The sequence below is a fragment of the Trematomus bernacchii genome, unplaced genomic scaffold (genome assembly GCF_902827165.1).
Source record: "Trematomus bernacchii unplaced genomic scaffold, fTreBer1.1, whole genome shotgun sequence".
Lineage (NCBI taxonomy): Eukaryota > Metazoa > Chordata > Actinopteri > Perciformes > Nototheniidae > Trematomus > Trematomus bernacchii.
In genome coordinates this window covers 797,097-814,660 of record NW_022987786.1, presented here as the reverse complement: position 1 = coordinate 814,660, position 17,564 = coordinate 797,097, and the positions used below count along the sequence as shown (strand labels likewise).

General features: G+C 40.8%; 1 long non-coding RNA gene across 4 annotated transcripts; it reads right to left on the bottom strand.

Moving 5' to 3' along the window:
* Positions 1 to 1,205: 1,205 nt before the first annotated feature.
* Positions 1,206 to 11,363, bottom strand: LOC117497533. 4 transcript variants are annotated; one of them, XR_004557425.1, is made up of 9 exons: positions 11,050 to 11,363; positions 9,768 to 10,080; positions 9,573 to 9,674; positions 9,076 to 9,265; positions 8,873 to 8,928; positions 8,650 to 8,762; positions 8,350 to 8,438; positions 8,030 to 8,246; positions 1,206 to 1,340 (listed from the first exon to the last, which is right to left on the bottom strand). It is a non-coding gene; the product is annotated as an uncharacterized LOC117497533 (long non-coding RNA). The 4 variants fall into 4 exon arrangements; XR_004557427.1 differs by having other exon boundaries at positions 8,030 to 8,224; XR_004557428.1 differs by having other exon boundaries at positions 8,663 to 8,762.
* Positions 11,364 to 17,564: the final 6,201 nt, after the last annotated feature.

Here is a 17,564-nt window from a genome sequence, read left to right as displayed (position 1 = left end):
AAGTTGGTTTGATTACACCATTCACAATTCCGACAACGCCACCCTGGGAGTTTCACCCAAGGAAATATTAACACTTTTTCAGAGGACACATAGGTTGGAATACTAATGGAGCCAGAGACGTGGTTTCAATTTATCAAAAATATACCATTTTATTTAGCACAAGTCAATAGTTTAAAATGCAGTTTAAAACAGTCGCACAGGGCTGTAGCACAAAGGGAACAAATGAATTAGGGGCTGAGGCTTACCAGTGGGGGGATAGGGTCGACGAGTGAGTGGAAGGATCCCCAAACAAACCAAACTTAAATCACCCCAGTCATACGTGCAGGAAATCAAATCCCGGGGGAGCACATCACACACAAAAGGAGAGAGGAAAACCACCACCTTGGACACCAGCACCACCACCTTCAGCTCTCAGTAACTAAGTAGGGGAACAAAGAGGGGAATGCAGTTAATGGGGGCTAAATAAGTAAATCAAAGTAATAAACAAACACAATAGCAAATATGTTCTCATAAACAGATAACTTGTGTAAACATTTAAGAATAAAACAAATCACAAGAGAAAAGGTTCAGTTAAACAAAATAAACAATTAACTAGAATAAAATAAACAAACTAATTTAAATCAAGTTGGCCAAAGTAAGGACAAGTTATAGGGGGGAGTTAGCCCCAGAGTTCAATGACTTCCACACTTCGAGTGTCGGCCAGCATGGACCCACCAGCATGGACCATGCTGGTGGATCATGCTGGTGGGTCCATGCTGGTGGATCATGCTGGTCCATGCTGGTGGTCCATGCTGGTGGATCATGCTGGTCCATGCTGGTGGTCCATGCTGGTGGTCCATGCTGGTGGATCATACTGGGGACCAGCATAGTATGCTGGTTTGCTGGTCACCAGCATACTAGCATAGACCAGCATACAAGCGACCAAAACACAACATATGCTGGTTTTGCTGGCATACCAGCATTTATCTATCACCAGCTTATGTTAGTATTAAATATACAATGTATTCTGGTAACTATCAAAATAAAGACATTGTATTGTGTTCATAACAGTATTTTTATTTAATAAATTATACATTAACAATACAATAATATTCCAAAAAAAACCTACATCTAAATAAATATATCATCTAAAATAAATGCATTTGATTTAAAAATAACAAATATAATTCAAAATGTAAATAGCAACAAAGAAATTGTAAAAAAAAATGTTTAAAGTATTTTTTTCTTTTTCTTGTTAATATCCATTATGTTTCTCTGTTATGTATCTTCCGGTCTTTGCCAATCTGGCCAGCATTTCTTGGTCCTCCACGTCTTTCTCGTACAGCCATGCTTGAAGCAAACTGAAAATAAGAAACAACAATGTTTTAACAAATGGTATTAAATGATGTGATGACAGAACTGTAAACAGGATAGCTGAAACTTTAACAAAATAAATAACTCAGTTACCTCTAATCATTAACCCATGTTTGTATCATTTAGTTAACTCCGTGTGTTGCTGCTAGCATACATAATATATACCTGACGTGGAAACGTTACTTGTGGATGGGGCTATAGAGTTACTAGAAATTAATTTATTCATTATAATAAAAACGTAGCTCAAGCATTTATGCAACTTGATTTGAACCGTGTGTGTGTGTGTGTGTGTGTGTGTGTGTGTGTGTGTGTGTGTGTGTGTGTGTGTGTGTGTGTGTGTGTGTGTGTGTGTGTGTTGAAGTAAGAAGATATGATTCTACACTGTATTGAAGTAAACATATATTGTTTGAACGGGTTTTGATAATCACTTAGAAAAAGAATGTTATTCTCACTTTTAAATTCACTGACTTAGAGATTCTGTGTTTCACACACCAACATTGATCCTTATCACCACTAAGAGCCAGATGCTGTTTCTAAGTCGTTAAAGACATCGTAAAATAGGAAAAGATCCCCTGGAAAAGGTAGGGAGGGGAGATCGGGACGGAGATAAGAATTGACTTTTGACCTAGTGTGGTTTGGGGTCTCACTCTGTTCGAAACTCTGATTGACCTCGGCCAGAAGCGAATCCAGCCAATCAGGACACTTGGAGGAGGTGGTCAGTTTAAACAGCTCCTCCCCAGGGCTTCTCTGATTCGCTTGGGAGAAAAGTGGGAAGGAAGAAGAATCGACAAATCTCCGCCCCAAAGACAGATAGAAATACTGACGTTTGTGTGTGTAAAATTGCTTTTGGGTTTGGTGAGTTTGTTGGTCCTGATATCTGTGTCCGCATCGAATCACAAACTTGAAGTCCAATTTCTTCTCGTTTGATGAGTTTGTCTGGTCCCGATGCATTTATCCGCATCGCATCACAAATCTAAAAGTCCGGGGTACTCGAGTACTCTGTATAACTTGTATATGTGTTTGGTTTCCTACTAGAAGTAAACTCAGATAATTTGTTATAACTTTGATTCCGGTGTTTTCAATTCCTTTCTTAATTTAATAGAGATCCAGCCTCATCCAACGAACGGCGCGTAGCAGAGGTATTCTACTCCAACAAGTGGTGACTCCCGACGTTTGTGAGCTGATCTCTAGAAAGGAACACCGATAGCCGGGGGACAGAATCCAGTCCAGGGGGAGGACACAGAGATACTGGTGACAACTAAACCAATGGCCATATACAAAAGGTGAGCAGACACCTGTTTTGATTATCGAAAATCTGTGATTGATTATACTAAAATTTTAGAGTTGTCAGCAGCGTTCTCAGTGTTTTTAGTCACGGTGGGAAATACAATACATATTCTAGTTAAATTAGATTATTAGTGCTTAGAGAAGGGTATTCAGTCCTGGATCTAGAGCAAAAATAGTGTTTGAGTGTGGCGGGTAGATCCCAGCCCTTCACTCACTAAATACGAAGGCTGCAAGGCTAGAAAAAGAGGGTTAAATTCCCCGCAGATCATGATAAGATTGATTAATGCGGTTACTGTACCTTGCAGCGCTTTAATTAAAGACTACAAAAGGCGTAAAAAAGGGTTGCATTCCCCGCAGGTCATGATCAGATTGATTAATGCGGTTACCTTTCGTGGTGCTTTAAATGTATAAAAATGTCTGTAATTGTAATATGGTGGGTGATAGAGGAGGAGAGAGACGCGACCTCCAACTAATTATTTGGAACGACCGTATCTCATCACAAAACTGTTGTGGGGATAATCAGGCTCATTAAACGTGACGATAAAGAGATTTTGTTGACTGAGTTTTTAACTCTTGACCTGAAGTCGCAATCACCGTGAGGAGATTGTAGAAGCCTACTTCTGGAAGTCACGCTATCTGTTGAAATAAACATTGCACAATAATAATTTGCCTGAATGTGATATGATAAGGTATGAGAAGCTCTGTGTGATTTTTTTAAAGTCAAATCTGTGTAATACTTGAGAGACAGAGAGCAACAAGAAGGTGGTATAATGTCTGAGACCCTACCTCCACCCTAAGGAGATAAGGGCTCACAAATGCCACTTATGAGTATCCCATCTAATACTCCTAAAGGAAAACACATTGTTAGACCTGATATTCAGGGATAAGGAATGTTGGAAATAGTAATGGAAGATATTGAAAATCTTAAACTGGATCAACCAACCATGTTAGTGAACCCTGCTAATATGGAGCTAATACATGTAGAAAGACTAGCAGCAGCTCTGGCAAAGACAATAGGTCCTAGCATGCAAGCACAGAGCGGTAATATGATAAGGGCTATTAAACTGACCCTTTTTGGAAATGGGATTTTCCGTTACATAACGGAAGACTCGATTCAGGCCTTAAAGAACGCTTTACAAACAAGTCAGGGAGAGTTAAATGTGTTGCTATGTTGCTCAAAAGGGAACTTACACTTTTGAGAAGAGATCTCCCTTTCTCTGTCCTGAGGTGCTGCTGACTCAAAGCAGCATACAGGGTCAAAGACAGGCGTGACCTCTGGAGAGGAAGAAAATCTAAATCTGAACAGACCACAGAGCCCATTAAAAGGTTTTATGGCCTCTACACTGAGAGGAAGATCTGGAGATTGTAAGGAACTCTCCCTGAATATCCACCCCCACACCATTGAGGGGAAGAGTGTTCCTTTCACCAATAAACAAATCATCTCTTAACCAAGTCAGATTTCAAAATAGCCATACCTCAAGTTGTTAAGAAAAGAGGGAGATTCAAAAGGTTATCAATAATTGCCCAGTATATTAAATAAATACAAACAGACACGTATCAATATAAGTCAGATAATGTAGACGAGGTCAATCATGGAAGAAGGCTGACATTTAATGCCTGATATATAAGTAATAGTAATAATAAATATATAGCTGATATTAAATAACTGATGTATAAGGCTCGATATTTCTGAAAATGAGAACACCGTTAACGGCGTTCTATTTCAGAAAAAGGGGGAAAAGGATGGGATATACATCAGACAATATGTATGTGAGATTATTACGTTTTTAGGAGAAATTTATCAATTTAAAATACTAGTTATGGTATTTTTTGTTTTGTTTTATTTGTTGCTTTTAAGAGAAATTGATACATTTAAAATAATCTAGCTTTGGTTATTTTTTGTTTTGTTAGTTTGTTCCTTTTTTGTTTTATTTTTATTTTTGTTCTATTTTTGATTTTGATTTTGATTTTTGATTTAGATTTTTGATTTTTATTTTTTGAGATGATTTCAAAACCATATTTCCAGCAACTTAAGGGCTTGGTATGAGACTTCTCCACACAGGCTGCTGACGTTAAAAGGGGGACCCGAGAAACACAAGGCCAACACAGCAGATTACGTCTGGTTGGAGGGGACCTCCCATGCCGTCCGCTCAGATGGAAAGGGAGACAACTGGTACCACTGGAGCCAGTGTGCGGTCGGGAAAAACACCTGCGAGGACCCTGGACGACATCAGGACAGAGTTGGCCCTCGTCGCGAGGACCCTGGACGACATCAGAACAGATCTGGCTCTCGTCAAGGCAGTCGACCCAGGAGGCGCCATCAGCAGACCGGAGGAGGAGGATCAGGACATCTCTCCAACAGTCGACCCAGGAGGCGCCATCAGCAGTCCGGAGGAGGAGGATCGGGACATCTCTCCAGCATCGACCCGGAAGCCGCCATCAGCGGGCCGGGGGAAGACAATCAGGCCACATCTCTCTAGCAAGCACCCCAGAAGCCGCCGTCAGCGGGCTGGGGGGACGAAGACATGGCAAACCAAGACGGCACAGGGAACTCCATTTCCCGCTGAAACAGGTTGATATAGCCGGTGTGGAACTTTGTCTGAACAATCCATTTTTTTTGAGGAACTTTCAACTTTATTTTTATATCCTATAATGTAAGGGATTTGTATTTTTTTATTCTACAGAACTATGTGTTACCAAAAGAGGGAAAAGTATGATAATGTCTTTTCTGATTTCTGTGGCTACTTTTATTGCCATTTTGGTGACATGTGGTTGTTGTTGTGTGCCTTGTATCTGCTCATTGTGTGTTAAGACTCATCAGTTCCACCATTGAGGGAAGAGTAAAGATGACTCAGCTGACAAGGACTTTGCTTTTTAGACATATTTTATTCTCCCTCCACTGTCATAATAAGTTGTTGTTGTGGACTGTTCCTAAAGGTTTAAAGTGCTCTATATCCCAACTTCTGATGGGTTTATATAAATGTTGGGACAGACACAGTAAGAAGAAAATTGACAGTGGTAATGTTTCAAATGCTATATGTTGATCTCGTGAGGTGAGATCAAAAGAGGGATTGAAGTAAGAAGATATGATTCTACACTGTATTGAAGTAAACATATATTGTTTGAACGGGTTTTGATAATCACTTAGAAAAAGAATGTTATTCTCACTTTTAAATTCACTGACTTAGAGATTCTGTGTTTCACACACCAACATTGATCCTTATCACCACTAAGAGCCAGATGCTGTTTCTAAGTCGTTAAAGACATCGTAAAATAGGAAAAGATCCCCTGGAAAAGGTAGGGAGGGGAGATCGGGACGGAGATAAGAATTGACTTTTGACCTAGTGTGGTTTGGGGTCTCACTCTGTTCGAAACTCTGATTGACCTCGGCCAGAAGCGAATCCAGCCAATCAGGACACTTGGAGGAGGTGGTCAGTTTAAACAGCTCCTCCCCAGGGCTTCTCTGATTCGCTTGGGAGAAAAGTGGGAAGGAAGAATCGACAAATCTCCGCCCCAAAGACAGATAGAAATACTGACGTTTGTGTGTGTAAAATTGCTTTTGGGTTTGGTGAGTTTGTTGGTCCTGATATCTGTGTCCGCATCGAATCACAAACTTGAAGTCCAATTTCTTCTCGTTTGATGAGTTTGTCTGGTCCCGATGCATTTATCCGCATCGCATCACAAATCTAAAAGTCCGGGGTACTCGAGTACTCTGTATAACTTGTATATGTGTTTGGTTTCCTACTAGAAGTAAACTCAGATAATTTGTTATAACTTTGATTCCGGTGTTTTCAATTCCTTTCTTAATTTAATAGAGATCCAGCCTCATCCAACGAACGGCGCGTAGCAGAGGTATTCTACTCCAACAGTGTGTGTGTGTGTGTGTGTGTGTGTGTGTGTGTGTGTGTGTGTCAGACTCCTCTCTTCCCCTCCTCCGGGACTTGACCCGGAAATCGATCAAGACACGCCATTTTGAAGGACGTCCCAATAGCTGAAATGCACACGGAGGAGTCGAGGAGAGGTGAGGGAGGAGGGGTGAGGGAGGAGGGGTGCGGGAGGAGGGGTGAGGGAGGATACACGAGAGCAGACTACGCGGAAGTGTTTTCACTACTCGCGGATAAAAGCCCCGCCCCCACCTTCACAGCTGGTCGATTTCAACACAGGAAAACGGAGAACTGGAAGAATGAGTGGGAAAGCGTCACATAAATGTATAAGTGCTCACAGCTCAGTGGGAATTATTATGTGCAATTCATTTCTTAAGGTTATACTAACAATTTAAGTCATGTTTAATGATCTTGAATGTCACTAAAACATAGCTATTAAGAAAGCTATTTCATAAATGGCTAGATCTTGATAAATACAAATTATTTGTTTTGTTTTGTGTTAAAATATTGAGTAGTTAAATTATTTAAAATGCACAGTCCTGAATGTGGGTTTGTGGTGAATGTGGGGATCTACAGGACACACATGTTCAGAGTAAAGGCTTTCACATTATTATAATTATAATTTTATTGAAATGTACATTTTACACCAAAACGGAACACAAAAGCAGGACCAACCATCATACATTGAATTCCTTGACTAAAAAGAGAAAGATTCATCATTTAAATACATATTTAACAACAAATGGGCCGGTTCTAAAGGTTATTCAGTTAAACCCAATGAGAGGGGATACAGCTGTGCACATGTCATCATTAACAGACGTCGTTTAAGAGTGACGTTTGAGTGAACGAGGACATCCCAATTAATACCTGAGGACTCCTCTGTCCTCGCGTCACCTCCTCGTGTCTCTCGCTCGCATCTTACGGAGGCGGAGCTAAGACGCAAGGAAGGGACGCGAGTGAGGGAAAGGAGGAGTCGAGGAGGGGTATTGAGACGAGGCTAGTGTCTCCCCGTCCAATCCCCCCCCCTCCCCGTCCACCCAGTAAACAAATGGTGTGTGTGTGTGTGTGTGTGTGTGTGTGTGTGTGTGTGTGTGTGTGTGTGTGTGTGTGTGTGTGTGTGTGTAAACCGCCCCCTCGCACACAGACAGGGGAGAGAGATCTCTCGTCTGGATTGGAAAGATAACAAATAAATCATAGACGCATGTTGTAGTCTTTTTGCATATCAGAAACGGAGTTGGCGACAGTAAGACTGCGATATAATGTGTGTGTAGCAATAATACATATGACATCAATTTTTTTAACGTCTCCATTACCGATAAAAAGATCGTTAACGTTGGACCTTAACGGTACCACGGTCTTTAATAATTCATCCCCGGGGCCCCGTTAATACCGGGGCTCGGTACCCATCCCTAGTTTTAATTATTACATCATCAATATTACATTTCAAATAACCAAGAACTTGGTATCTCACAAAGAGCAAGTGGCTAGTGCTGCTAAGAACATACCTTTCAAACCCCATAGCTTCTGCAGGGTGAGGGGCTGCCTGGTGGTCTTGGTGGTGGGGCATTCCTTTCCAGTCAGGCTCCTTTCCCCTAAGGTGTCGGTGCCCCAAAACGCCACAGCCAACTCCTTCACGAACATGGAGTCCCTTGTGTTGTTTTTTATTTTTGCCCAGACCTCTGGACGCACTGGAATCTCCCCTTGCAAGTGAATGACAACAATCTGAAACATCAAATGTGTCCAGTAGCCTATACATAAAAGGTAGACACCAATATGAGACTGAGGAGCAAAAATAAAAAGGCTCCACTATGGAAATAATATATACCTTCCCATGCGGCTCGCTCTTTGAAGGGGGATTATTGGGGTGTGTGGGTGTCCAGGGTGCAGGCTCACACTGGGTCTCAGATTGTTCTTCTACAGAATGTGAATAAGACAAAGAAAGGACAAAAACATTTCAACAATAGTATAAATTCATATGCGTATATCTTGATGGGCTGATTGTTTACACATTTCACTGCCATCTTGTCTGTTTCTTTTATTGCAGTTGCTGATGAAAGTTCAAATGCAAAATCGATCCAAGACTGTCATTATTATTTGCTTGCAATTTAAAAACAAATGTACTTACTTTGTGAAAATACCTGGTTTAATAGTTTATCCAAATGAATGTTTAGATGTGCTGTCCTGTAGGTGGAGACTTCCCCTTCCAGCTCAGCTTTGGAATCCTCCAATTTAGCAGATCTTTATAATGTAATGAAAAATAAAATGATCAACAAACCAGCCTTTTAGCCTACCACCAGTCAAATCTGTTGTTACCCTATGACTGGTAGAAACACAAACATGAAATGTACCTTCTGTATTAACCGTCTAAAGATTAGTTCCTGTTGTAATTGTGCAGCTGTATTATCTGGGAAATAGAAGAATCGGATCAGGATTCGGTATTAGCAGACAATCAATATCAAATGACTCGGATGGTTATTAGCATCAGCATCTGATCACCTTTGTCGACTTGCAGCCTAAATACAAAGATAACTCCTCTCCTACCACTGCTTACCTCTATTAAGCCTTGGTAGAACTAGTGTCCTAGTCATAGGGTCCAGGACTGACTGAAGACATGTGGAACAGAGGACAGGCATCGTTTGATGTACAGGGAACTGGAACTTTGAACAGGTGTTTTCATCTTTTCTGCCTGAAGATTCTCAAGTTCTTGATCAGGTGTTTGATGTGGGCTGGCATGATCCTTTCTGCAGCGATAAAGAAAGACAACAAAGAAAACATTGTTAATAATAGCAATGATGGTAACAACAATAATATTAGTATAACTATTTATATAGCACTTACACAATTGCAAAGTGATTCTCACTCCAAAAATAAAGAACAAAACAATATCATCAATCCAAAAACTAAGCATTAAAGAAGTTCAGTGACAAACATCCTCTGAAGTAAAAGACCAAATCATGTGAAGCTTGAAATCGTTCAGTCTTTACAATGCACTGTTGTGAATGACATTCCAAAGGCTGAATCCAGACTCAGAAATAACTGGTGCTTTACCTGATACTGGAGAACACGTTCCACACGGAGCAGCAACCATCCGGCTGGGCCTTTTGCTGCATCTTCTCCCTCTCCACTGTTTCCAGTACATCTCTACTGCCTCTTTCCAATAAAACAGAAATGCCCCAAAAAATCATATTTAAAAAGTTAAAAACAATAACTTACTTTTGGCATTAAAATGGATTTGAATCTCACCTTTTTCCTGGATGTCAGGAAGGCCAGGAAGTCGTTCCCTTCAAGTCCACAACCAGTCTTCTCTTTCTTTCACCCTCCGAAAATCTCCCAGCATGCACCAGGAAGAAGAAGAAGAGGAAGAAGCAGAAGCAGAAGATGCATTTTTCAGAACATTTTCCTTAAAAATAAGAAAAACATACCGATTTCTTTTTGAGAGCATCCATTTCTGTGGATTCCCCTTCACAATGATCAACATCAACTACATCTTCTTGGATCCTTGGAACTCTGATTCGTTTTGGAGGATTTGATGTTGAGTCCTCAATCTCTTGGGTTTCTGTCAAAAGGTAAGTGAAGCTAACGTTAATGTTTAATGTCCATGGTAATGATTTTACCTTACTTTAATTTCGGTAGTTTACGTCAACGTAACGAGTATGCCGTTAAAGTAAGCGGCTTATTCTAACGTTAAAGTAAGCCATCTTAACGTACTAGTAACGTATATATTATATATATATAGGCTATATATATATATAACATATAATATATATATAAATATATATATACGGCTTATAAGTCTGCATACTCTAGCCGTTAGAGTCTAACGGTTAGAATAAGCCGTTGGCTACTCGCATATTAATTATTAATGTTAAGGTAGCCTAATTATTCGTACCTTTCACAAGCAGAACCTGGCCGTTGAAATATGTTTTCTTCCCAAAGAATGGGATAGAGGATGTCCGCTTGATATGTTTTTAGGTTGAAGTTTTGGATGTTTGTTATAGGTAGCTACAATAGCCTTAAATCCGTCCGTGTATTTCACATAAGCAAACATCCTGGCTGACAGATGTTTCGGGCCGAACGGATTACTTTTACACATTCTTGGCCTCACGCGCTACCTATTTCTTTTGCGCACGAGACACTGCTCTGGAATCTTGAATTCTAGAATGTTCTTCTAAGAGCTGTCATTATAGCATGAAGCGATGTCAATCATCTTATTATGTAATGCAGTGGCGGCTGGTGCATTTTTCTCCAGGGGGGAACCAAAATGTAAGCAAACTTATACACAAACTCATATTACAACGCAGGGCTAGCTCAAAGGCACACAGCACTTGATACAGTCTATTATTTTAGTGCCTGTTTTTGTCAACCTCCTTATTATGCTTAGGCTACTGAGTGATCCCTATCCTGTACCCTCATTGGACAGCTGTGTTTACTTTCCTAAACATGGCTAGTCGCATAGCATCATCCATGTGGACTCTAGTTTGTTCATGCTTTTAGTTTTTTCTGAGATGTGCTTTAAGTCACTCACATCTGTCTGGATCCATGCTGGGTCTGGTCCATAGACTGGTCTGATCCTGACGTTTGAAAAAGGGAGGCAGGGGAACATAACATATAGCACTGGTGTTGCTGCAGGTAGTTAGCCTTCTTGCTAAACCAGCTCCTTGAAAAAGAGCGTGTACTGCCTTCCTCTGTACAACTCCTGCCCTGCCTATGTCAGGCTGATCAGGTCCGAGCTCTTTTACTCTCAGCTTTCCCTCCAGTGTCCTCGTCTCAAAAGGGTGTTTCTTTAAGTGATTAAACATAACGTTCCTTCTCCATATTTGCTATCTAGTTTTGTTTACACTCCGTCTCCATCTACTCTCTCATTCAAACGTCAATCACTCACTCTGGCGCTTCTGCTGCCCCCTAGTTGTTGGCGGTGTCAACAGCTGCTCATATCTGTTGTTCTGTACGTTATAACGTAGCAGAACAACAGATATGAGCAACAGATATCACTATACAATGCTGCTTACATGGTTGTTAGAAAAATAAAAATGTATAATACACAATATTCAGACACAAAATATACACAGCTTATATTATAAGATTTGCTGCATTGCCAATACATTATTTTCTAAAGCTGTCTGCTATTTTTCCATGTGCTAACTTCCAATATTTTCGTGGGATTCTGTATCAGAATCTAACATTTCTTGAAAAGAGAGGTTTCACTTAATGGTGATAGTTTGGATAGATGGATTGGGATTCCCCATTTGAAGGCACTGTTTCTGGAGTCCTTAATATAAGACGTTGGAACGATTTCTTTAACTCCGTCGTCCAAGTATTTAACGTAGGCAAACATTTTTGCTTAATTGATGGTTTGATGTGGTTGCTGTGTGGGTCAGTCCAGAGCCCTATAATATACATTCTACATAAAGAAGCAGGTAGATTACAAATAAATGCATTTGATGCTCCCAGTTATTTGCATTATCCATCCTATTATATTGTTGTCTTTTTCCACATTTAGGTGCCAGTCACACTTGTTACTCTGGGGAGAATTCTGGAGGCAGGCGAGACCCCACTCCCCGGAACGTTCCTTGCTCGCCTACACCAAGACCTGGACAACCCAGGTGGACTTGGGGCCTTTAGCATTGCCGGAGAGGATCAGGAGGGGACAGGGAATTCTGGAGCGCCCCCGGGAAGAGATGTGGGCCAGATTTGTCAGAGATGTAAATACATGCTGTGTGGGTCAGTCCAGAGCCCGATAATAGAAATTCTATTATAGATCTCTGGATCAGTCGAACATCTCCTGTCTCTCAGCCAATCACAGAGCGAATGTAACTATACAGAGCGGGAAGCGCGTGAGCTGAGGTCTACCTCAGCTTCCCGCGGTTCACGCACTTCCCGCTCTGTATAGTAAATACCATAGACTGCATCTCTCTTACATATTTTGTCTGTGTGCAGTAGACGTCGTATATAGATATATAATGCTTGCAATGTTTTGAACTCTAGCAACACAGATAAGGTTTAAGAATTAAATTATACTAATCAGTTTAGAATATCCAAGTTTCTTTTTTGGCAAATAAATTACTTTTATCTAAAAATATTCTTTGTTTTTTCTCATTTAAAATTACAAATGTAATCTTGTAAATGTTGTGTTTTGTCTGAATATTTCCCCCCTATGGCATGTACAAGGCATGTATTTCACAATAAATACCGTGTTCAAAAAACAAGGTAATATCCTCTATATATCCCAGAAGGATTAAGTGCTCTGACAAACAGCTCTGTGCAAAATGAATATTGCCATACAGGAATGAAAAGTCAATAAATAAACATGTTAAAACTCACACGTTTTTGTTGTTTGTCACATGTTGTTGCACGTCACAAAGCACAAAGATTCCAGAATGTAATGCTTACAGGTCTTTGGTTTGGTTCCCATGAGTCTGTCGTGTCTATTTTTCTCAGACCCTTTGTTGATCAGGGAAAATGTTGGAGGGAAAATGGAACCTGTGTGAACAGCAAAGCTGTTGGACTTCGTTGCTGTGTAGACTCAAAGGCAAGACCTACAATGCAAAACACCCGAAAACACCACACAGTTTAATGGGTACTTTTGGTTGCAGCTTCTGTCTACATCCTGGTACTCTAATAGAGAAACAGGTGACAGGGTAGAGCAGGAATTCATGACTTAAAAGAAGGGTGAACAGACGCACATTTGTTGCTTTTCCAAACGCACATGAGAGGGAGTAGTATTGCTCAATGGTTGTTATACTGTAGCTTGTATTTAGCTGTAATATTCCTGAAAGCACCAGCTAGAACTATGATCAGCTTCACTGTTAGGTTTCCCAAACAGTGCACAACACAGGAGCCGATGGAGCTGCTCAGTCAGTTTGTGGCCGTTTCTCAATGTCGAGTAAACCTGCTGCAGAGCCACTATTTCAAGTAGACTACGTCATCGAGTGGCGCCGAATGACTGTTTAAATGCATGTTAAATGCCCAGCATTCGGCGCCACTCGATGACGTAGTATACTTGAAATAGTGGCTCTGCAGCAGGTGTACTCGACATTGAGAAACGGCCATTCTGTCTGATCTTTAAGTTGTGCCTCTCTGTGAATACTCTCACTTTGAGATATTACATCAATACAATTGATGAAGCAATAACAATATTTATAAATAAGTCCAGCTTTGTAAATATGAGGATTTGCTGTTTTTCTGTTTTATATCATTGTGTATGTAATGTCTATGCCTCTGGACATTTGAATTGGTATTTTCTTACTGTTGTGTAAAAATAACAGTTAAGCTATTCATCATCGTAAAAGCAATGAACAGATTAATTGATAACATATGAATGTATAACTCAATAATTGAGGTTATAAACTATACTTAGTTAATGAGCCAGGGGGTTGGTTGTGCCAATGTAGATGGACCATGTCTCATAGTGACTTTTTAAAGGTCTATAGTTTTGAAAAATGCATTATAGCATTGCAAGAATATAAGCTTTCTATATGCTATTACTCCTTATTTCAACCCTATATCATTGCAATTCTACATTTATCAGAATTTTAACTCTTTAAATGTTTGTTTACGTAATGCCATTGCTTGTGGGGTATTTTTTCTTTATGGAATAGATCAATGATTCGCAAAAACAAAATGCATTTGTATTTGTAAAGATAAACATGAAAAATTGCTATATATGGTCGAAAATAGTAAAAAGCTACATTTTGAAGTCATGTCATAATTACTTCTTTCACACCATGTTACAGCATGGACCAGCATGAAGTCCATGCTGGTCCATGCTGGTCTGCCGGTTTTTGCGCCGGCAGACCAGCATAATGACCAGCTTCACCAGCAAAGACCAGCATGGACCAGCATGGACCAGCATGAAGTCCATGCTGGTCCATGCTGGTCTGCCGGTTTTTGCGCCGGCAGACCAGCATAATGACCAGCTTCACCAGCAAAGACCATCAAAGACCAGCATGGATATGGTGTAATTTGGTAAATGATTCTGTGTTGAAAAATGTATATCTTTAAAAACTGCGTTGGTGTATTAGGGCGGGCCATACTATTTTTTTTTTGTAAATCGATCGATAACGTATTTTGGTGTGTAGAACACACATCTATTTAGATTTATTTATTTTGAAGTTGTTGCTATGGAAACAACATGACGGAGAAAAAAGTAATATCTTCTACATATAATAACGGACAAAGTAAAGAATGAAGTGTATGTTTAAATGTTAGCATCCCCCGAAGAGGCTCAAGCTCTTACGTTGAGTCTGGAGTTTCAATACATTCGGAATTTGACCGTGTAAAATGTCCTCTTGGGTTACCGTACAGCCAATGCGTGACGTCATTGGTAACCGACGGACCCCGAACACATATGGTAGGGCGAACACATGGAACACATATGGTACTTACACCGGCTCTGAGTGGTGTGAACAAAGCGGGAGCAGAAAAGGGAAACCTGAGCTGAACCAGAAAAGCTCTAGCTCGGAGCTAGAAAGGGAAAAGCGCTGGTGTGAAAGCCGCATCTCTGTTCCTGAGAAAGTGTGTGTGAGCTCCAGCACTACTGATCCATCATCTGTGTGTCTGGATCAACCTCTGAATGGACTCTGTGCTCTTTTTTCTGGAGCGTTTACCTCGGACTATAGGAGCTAGCTTAGCATGCTAGCTGGAAACACGTTAGCAACACTAGTCAGATTGAGAGTTTGATGGAGAGAGAAACGGTGTGTTTAACGGAGTCTGCAGGAAAAGGTGATCTAGGAAACATGAGTAAAGTCCAAATGCTGCTGTCGTTGAAGAAGCAGCGACTCACTACTGAAGAGATATTTGCTCTGTTTGAACAAACAATAGCAGAGCTCGAGGAGGAGCTGTCTCTTTCCAAAGAGGAGAACAAGAGACTCCAGAAACTACTGGACGCTGTTTTACAGCCTCAGCTTCGGATACACAGAGCAGGTCTGTTCCCTTTACTCTCCATTAACACTTTAAACTCTTCAGTAGCACTTTATTATCACATTAACAACACTTTAGACACTTTATCAGCACGTGCTGCAGGTAGTACATCCTGAAGTAAAAGTACAAACACCACACTGTGAAAATACTCCATTACAAGTTAAAGGGGACCTATCAATGCGGTCAAGCCAGCCTCCACTTCGGAAAACACAGTCAAGCCAGCATCCGCGTTGTTTTGTGGTGCGCGAATATCCTATGCATTACGGTAGCGGTCTGGAAAGACTGCCTTGGAAATAAAAGTGCTTGGGGGGTGGAGTACAGCGCTTCGCGATTGTCAACGGGGGGGGGGGTGGTAGTGGAAGTGGAGTACAGAGCTTCGTGACCGCGGAGCGTGTGAACGTTGTGATCAGCTGTTTTAGCGCAGGGCTGCTGTACAGACCGACGTTAACAGCAGCCCTGTCTGTGCACAGCACGCGGAGACCGGTGATCTAACCGCCTTCTGGAAAAGCTTCACAAGTACGTCGGTACGCAAATGCGCTTTGTGACACAAGTGATGGTACGCATTTCAGATTGTTGCCGTGCATGCGTACCTGCGTACCAGTTATGTGCACCCCTGATTATAGAATCTGTTTTTAGATGACAATAAAACAAAAACTGTCAAAACCCCACATTCCCCTGATAGGTGGAGAGTTGGCCCAATAGCCGTAGCGCCACTTCTGTGACGTCATAGAAGTGTTCAAATCTGGATCAGTTTTTATCAGATCCGTTGCAGCCCCTTTTTTAGAGATTTGGGTATGGAGGAAAATAGAGAGGGTTGTGTTTTCTGACACTTGGTGAGTTCCCTGGAACACCGGGGACACATATTCATGTAGAAAAGACGTACAAAAGTGCATTTTGCATGATAGGTCCCCTTTAAGTAAAAGTATGTAAGTATTATTAGACACATGTACCTTATTATAATTATTATGGAAGAGCAAACCTACCAAAATAAATATATTTATAAAAATACATACATTGAATAATATGCCATTTAATGTACTGATTTAAATATGACCCATGCATGTAGGCACTAGTTGGTTAAATGTGACATACATTGATACTTTAGTTTTAATGTGCTTCTTTATTCACCTTTTCTTTTTAAATGTGTAAAAGCAAATAAAAACAAATACTTTGGATTAATTCAAATTGCGCGAGAATAATTCATAAAGAAATCAATGAATAAATATTAGGGATGCTCCGATCGATCGGCCACCGATCGATATCGGCCGATACTCACTCTCTACCGATCGATCGGTGCTTTCTAAAAATGCCGATCGCGAGAGCCGATCGCATGACGTAAAATGATGACGTAAAATACATGACACTTTTCTCTGTGCGCGCAAAACAAGCTCGCCAAAATGGCTTCACCAGTCTGGCAGTATTTTAAGGTGTCCGAAAAAGACAGTAAAATAGCGGTATGCAACGTGTGAGAAGCAGAAATCCTGCAGCTCCACCCGCTGTGACGGACCGGTGAGCGGAGCAACACACACACTGAGATGGGCTCAGAACAGTCTCATAATACACACATGCACACAGAAGGATTCACACTTGTGTTTTTCAATGCTCACACAAATGTGTTCCGTTTCATATTCATGTAAATAAAATCCAAATACAGAAAAAAGTTTTACATATGTATTTTTGATCCTCACATATTTGTTTTCCGTTTAAATCCCCTGAACCTGCAAACACAACCCGCTTTCTGTGCATGGATCGCTGTGCATTCGTGTGTGGGTTTTTTGAGACTCCCCTGACGGTCACCCGATTCGTACTTGTAATTCTTTCTATCTATAGCCAATCAGATGTCTCCTTCATTCTAAGCCAATCACATGAGCGCGTCCCCACGAGGGTATGATTTATTGCGTTCATGACACTTCATATACGCATTTTGCACTGTCCGGAGCTGGGTTTCCGCGGACAGAATTTATTTTACCGGACAAATTTGAAACTTACCGGTCATGTTTCAATAATAATAATAATAATAATAAGAAGAAGAAGAATTGTGTAGCAGAGTTTCCGTTAGCAGGTAATTACCGGACTATGACCGGATATGGCTAATAACACGGGAGTAAGGATCATCTCTTT